This window comes from Oryzias melastigma, linkage group LG3 (genome assembly GCF_002922805.2).
Source record: "Oryzias melastigma strain HK-1 linkage group LG3, ASM292280v2, whole genome shotgun sequence".
Taxonomy (NCBI): Eukaryota; Metazoa; Chordata; class Actinopteri; order Beloniformes; family Adrianichthyidae; genus Oryzias; species Oryzias melastigma.
In genome coordinates, this window is record NC_050514.1 from 7697210 (window position 1) to 7703009 (window position 5800).

A 5800-nucleotide genomic window follows, 5' to 3' on the forward strand; every position below is an offset into this window, starting at 1 on the left:
TACAGCAGCATATCCATACTTGTTGAGGTCTGTCACTTTCACAAGAAAAGGAGACTGAATTCTGGTCTGAAATGTTGAATCTTATGACAAATAGAAACAGGAAAAAATGTGGGCTATACAAGATTACATCGATATTAAATGTTCTAGTGATCTCCTCATTTACACAGAAGGACCAGAGAAGGATGAGTCTCCACCTACTAGGAGATTGTCTTTTCTCCTTTTACTCTGTGGTTTTCTGTTGGATCATCCTGAGGGAGTATTGTAGATTAAACTGGTAAACAGATCTCAGAACTCACATAGTCTGAAGAAAAACTGAGCATGCAGAAGAGAATACAAATAAGCCATTGATGGAATGAGTGCTCCCTCTATTTCATCAGCAAAATTCAGCTAAATGCACTCTGCCCAGTCAACCTCTAACCCATTCCTATTTCAGTCATCTCCCACCAGAAAGGAGTTCCTTGTCTGAGCCTAATCCTGTGGATTCTGCCTCATCCAAAACACAATGTACCCAACACCAAATTATTTAAAAAGTAAAACAAAGTTTGTATACTGAGTAACGACAACACCTCTGAATTGGAAATGTCGTCTCTTTCCACTAGGATTTCTGCCGATACATAAGGAGCTGATTATGCATCACTCTACTGAGGAAAAAACCCAATACAGTTACAGTAGTAAGGCCATTCTCCTTCACAGCTTTGCAGTTGCTTTTAGTACATTTGGAATGTGTCCTATGTTTTGCAATTAGCTAATGCCTCAGTCATATTAGACAATTAGACAATTAGACATAGCTTTATTAATCCCTTTGGGACACACCCTGGGGGAAATTAGGTGGTGGGCAGCAGCCGTTCTCAACAGCGCTTTATCGCCCGAAAAAAGACACATGAGGGTACAGGAAAGGAAGGATGTCAAAAATCAAGTATCTTCAGCCCGTGTCGCTGTAGGGCGGCATGAGTTAAAAGTACAAGCAAAAATACATCAACATTGAAGCACATTAATTTCACAAGACAAAAAGGTCCACAAACTGACTCCCAACACGTCCAGCCAGGTGGCAGCCATGCGCGATAGCACAGCGCTCTAAGGCACAGTCGAGGGGGGGCCTGAGAGAAGAGAGAGTCACCAAGAGGTTGAATTTGTGGTGTAGGTCATGGCAGGGGAGGAATGCAGATTACCATGACGACGGGCTCAGTTTCTCACACCTTCCGCGGAGCTGTTTTGGGGGGGGTTCCTGATTAGAGATGTTTGTTTTCTCGCAGACAGACAAAGCTTTCTGTCTGCCTGCTGAAGTCCAGGTGCTGCGTTATGGCGGAGAAATTCACAGATCTGGTCAATTTTCTTGATTCCCTCCAAGTCGAGCCGACACTCGCTCCATGATGGTTTCCAGCCTTCCAAGGGAGACTTCGATGCGATACACGCGGGCAGACTGAGCATCGATCTTGGCCTCCAGTCCATTCAATTTCTCAGTCTGAGTCTGTACGTCTCTCTGCGTCCCAGCGCAAAGCACTCCCAGTCCGCCCTTGTCTGAGAGCCACATCGCCACGTTCCTGTACATCCAGGTTCCACCAGTTCCAATCAGCAGAAAGCCAAAGACCAGTAATCCAATGATGTAAACATCTTCAACATCTTCCAGAGAGAGTTGCGACAGGCAGAAAATTCTCCATTTGCCCCAAGGATCATTCACATATCCAGCCGCAGACGTGCCCCCTGGGCAGGTGGGATCCGCTTTCCCACCTCGCATGGTGGAATAAATTTGGTCAATCGCATTCGCAGCCCAGCAGATCAGATCCATGTTTCTTGAAAATGAGAGAAACTGAGAGTAGTCACAGTAGGACTGGGGAGACGAGACAAAGAGCCTTGGTAGGGAGATAGATAAGGGAGCTCAGAGAAAAGCGTCCGCTCTTGGTGAGTGCCGGAAGAAGAGATGATAGATTCATAGAACCAATACGGGAGTTGACGTGTACGGTTTTTGGGTTATCCAGGTCTGTAGAGGGTAGTAGAAAGGAGAGGATGAATCTTAAAGTCCCCCATGACAATTTTTTTAAATTAAAAATAAATATTCCCAGTAGTGTTTTAATTATGAAGTTTTTAACCAAAATCCCCCAACCTAAATGTCTTTAAAAGCCATTTTTCATGTCGATCTGAAGTCTCTCTTTCCAAAATCTCCTCTGAAGGGGCGTGGCCCCTGACCCAACACCCCCCCCCCCTCCACACACACACACACCCCCACACACTGCACACACACACACACATACAAGAAGCTCTGTGGAGTCTGGTGGAGATTTTCCAGCGTTCTCAGTCCTGCTACCGTAAGTATTGGATGAAACTCACATAAAAAAATCCAGTGATGCTGATTCGACCACAGAAATGTGAACGGCAGCTCATCATTAAATAGCTACGTTATATTTATTAGATATCGTAGAAACAACAACATAAATGCAAATCAATACTTTGTGGCTCCTGCTAAGTTATGGTCATTGAGAAATCAACCCGGATGGTTCTTTAAGTGATGTAAGTTGCAGACCCCTGGAATAGACTAACGTGGTTGCATTGATTTTATTTGAAGGTTTGCACTGTGGGCATATTTGTTTCCTTGAACATAGAAAAATAAATAATTGGATCTATGAGTAGAAAAATAGTTGATGCTTTCTAATTTAATCATTGAGTTACACTGTAGAAATAAACATTTTAGTGGATGAGTTTAGAGTTTTAGCCCTGCTCTTCATGTGGTTTGAACTATGTGATGATAGCTCCTTATAGCCTGCAAACAAACTCTCTGCTGCTCCATGGAACTCTGGGTCAACTGCTTTGGATTTCAAATTCTTTTGCCTGTAATGTTGTGAATTTGTATTGACAAGAGTTTATCATGCGGCCAATGTTGTAATTATATTTTTTTATGATTTGTTGTTGGGGTTTTTTGTCCAATTATTTATAGATACAATTGCAAGCGAACTTCAGTCTGTACCTCCTTGAAGCTTGAGTTGCACTTGTATCTTCTGATTATTAGTCCATAATTGCAAAAAGGAGACACAAGAACTTATTTGTGTGATGCAAAGGTTACAAAATATATCTTAAAATCCTCCATCTTATCTCATACGCCACCCCATGTCTCCAGTGGCAACTTGTTCCCACAGTAACCAAAAAAGGCTCAGGTGAAAGAGTTTTCATGTGCGTATATGTGTGAGAGATGTTTGAGAAGAAAGAAGAGGAGAGATTTCCAGGACACCGAGTAGAAACGTGTGTGAAGTCATAAAAAGGTTTTAATGTGAGCTGATGAAAACGTGTGAAGGTGCTGTTCCAGGATCAAAGCAAAACATGAGAGATGTATGGATATTTGGGCAGGACTGCTCAAGAATCCACAGTTTGTTCATCTTTAATAATGAGATCTTCCTATCTTACAGACTTAGACTTAGACTTAGACTTGGCTTTATTGACCCCTTTGGGATGGCACCCTCGGGGAAATTAAGTTTTATTGACAGATGAAAATTAAAGTTTTCTGCTGCTGAAAATGTCTTTGCTTGTTCTGGGTTTGTAAGGGTTTTCCTTTTTTAAAATGTTGAATAGAAAATACAGATGGAAGGTTAAAGGTTTGCTTTTTCAGTCAGACAGGACAGTAGCCTCAGCGTTTTTCTCCTGCAGTTCTGAGGAACATCTCAAGGTTTTATCATTGTAAGAATGACACAACTATTCATTTTTCCAAAGTCTGCTGTTTCATGGAAATGTTTATATACTCCAGAATGTTATGAGGAGTGATCCACTCAACTGCAATTATTTGCATAGTTCCTATTTGCCTTGAAAATTAACTCTATCCCTGAAACCACATTTCCACTGCATTTCAGCCCTGCCACAAAAGGACCAGCTAACATAATTCTCCATAAAAGCTTTTGATACTTGTGAAGTGCTTCTAATTGTATGTCATTATACCATAGAAACATCTGGCAAACACCTAAAAACCCTGAAGGAACAGACCTTGTGGAAATGTAATATTTGTGTCATTCTCAAAACTTTTGGCCATGACTGTATATCTGTGATGTCTGCGCTGCAAATGTCATGTTGGCAGTTTAGGTAAGATCTCGTCAGGAGATGTTCTCCTGGAAACTGCCCCGCCTGTCTTCACAGCTGCAGAAACTTCCAGAGGGAGGATGAAGGAACAGAGATGTTACAGACTCTTCTCCTCTGAACACAAACTGTTGGATCAAACCAACTGAAAAGTCTAAATCAGAATACACAAGCTGAAGGTTTCAAACACTCATCAGTTTATCTGCTGCTGAACAGACAGTCCTGATCTGTTTGACAAGAACTTCTCCTCTGCTTGCTGCAGGGCTTCCCTCACCTCCTGAACTGCAGCCCCACTTCTGTCTGCTGCTGCAGTCACAGCGCGGAGAGCGTCACCACACCTCAAAGCCACAGCCTGCTGAGTCATGATTGTTTTAGACTTTGATCAAAGTGTGTCTTGTTGTTTGATGTGTTTGCTGCATTTCTGGAAATCAGCTCTAACCATGAAAGTAGATACTGCACTTTTTGGGAGCATGAATTGATGGTTGGTCAATAGCTGGAAGCCCAAAAGCAAGGCAAACGGCAATCCTGGAGGGCTCAGTAACCTTATTTCAAGAACAAGCATGTTCTTGTGGTTTGGTTTACTTCTTCCACCTCATCTTCTGATGTCATTTTCTCAACATGTTTAATTTGGGGTGTCCAAACTCTTTGCATAGAGGGATAGATTTGGTGAGATAAAAATCTGTGATCTACCAATCATTTCTCTGAACCCTCATAATAAAGTTGAAGTTTACTATTCAAAGAACTTTGAAGCCCAAATATCCTCCAATTCTGGAATGACCCCAAAGTTATTCATGTCATAGACTAGATTTTACATTCAGTTTGTTTAGACAGAGCTTTTCATCAGACAAAGGGATTATGAGTCTCATTGTTGGTTTCCACTCCTGCAGCCATGTGTGGCAAGAAGAATTGAGATCTAATCCTGACCACCATGTGGTCTGTGTCATCATGCATATTCTTCAGAACTTCAGGATGACACTGTAAAAGAGCTAGTAGGAGGGCCATTCGGTCAACTTCCTGCGTCCTTCTACAAAGCATGTCGTGTGAATTCCAGGTGATTCCATTCTCGTCACACAAGCTCTTTCCTCCACCTAGGAGGAACCTCTTCTCTGGAGAACGTCACCAATGACAGGGACAGCTTGCTGTTTTTCCTTTCCACTAGTGAGCAGAGGAAAGAGGGCAGCACTGAGGAAATACTGTGAGATCTGCAATGACACTGAAGTAACCAGACTCTAGGCAGAGAAGTGCTGATAAAACAGATGTGAAAACTGAACAAGGAGGCCAGGGCTGTGATGAATAACACATCAGCACAAGGAGGTTTTCCTCATCCTGCATTCCAGATTATAATTGTTTATTTACATATCTGTGAGGGCAACCAGAACAACACCATTTATCAGCTGGTTCAAAGAGGGAGTGCAGGGAGAGCCTCCCTGGGTGGAGATCCTGCTGGTAATTGCTGCATTTCTCCATCGGATAGAGTCAGTTTCATATGTTTACTACCCTGCAGGAATTTTGGTGGAATAAAATCATAATTTATCCTTGTTTTTCATCAAAAACAAAAAGGATCTTTCGCTTCTAGCCTTGTTACTAAGAATAATGAGCTGTGAATACATCTCAAACAGAGGAACATGCAGGAAAGGCTGGGAGCTCCTCACACAGAACCTGCTACTCTCACTTTTCATCACAACTAGACACAGAACATGTTTTCAGGACTGAAAACTTTTTAGTGAGAATTCACAGCTAATTTGGA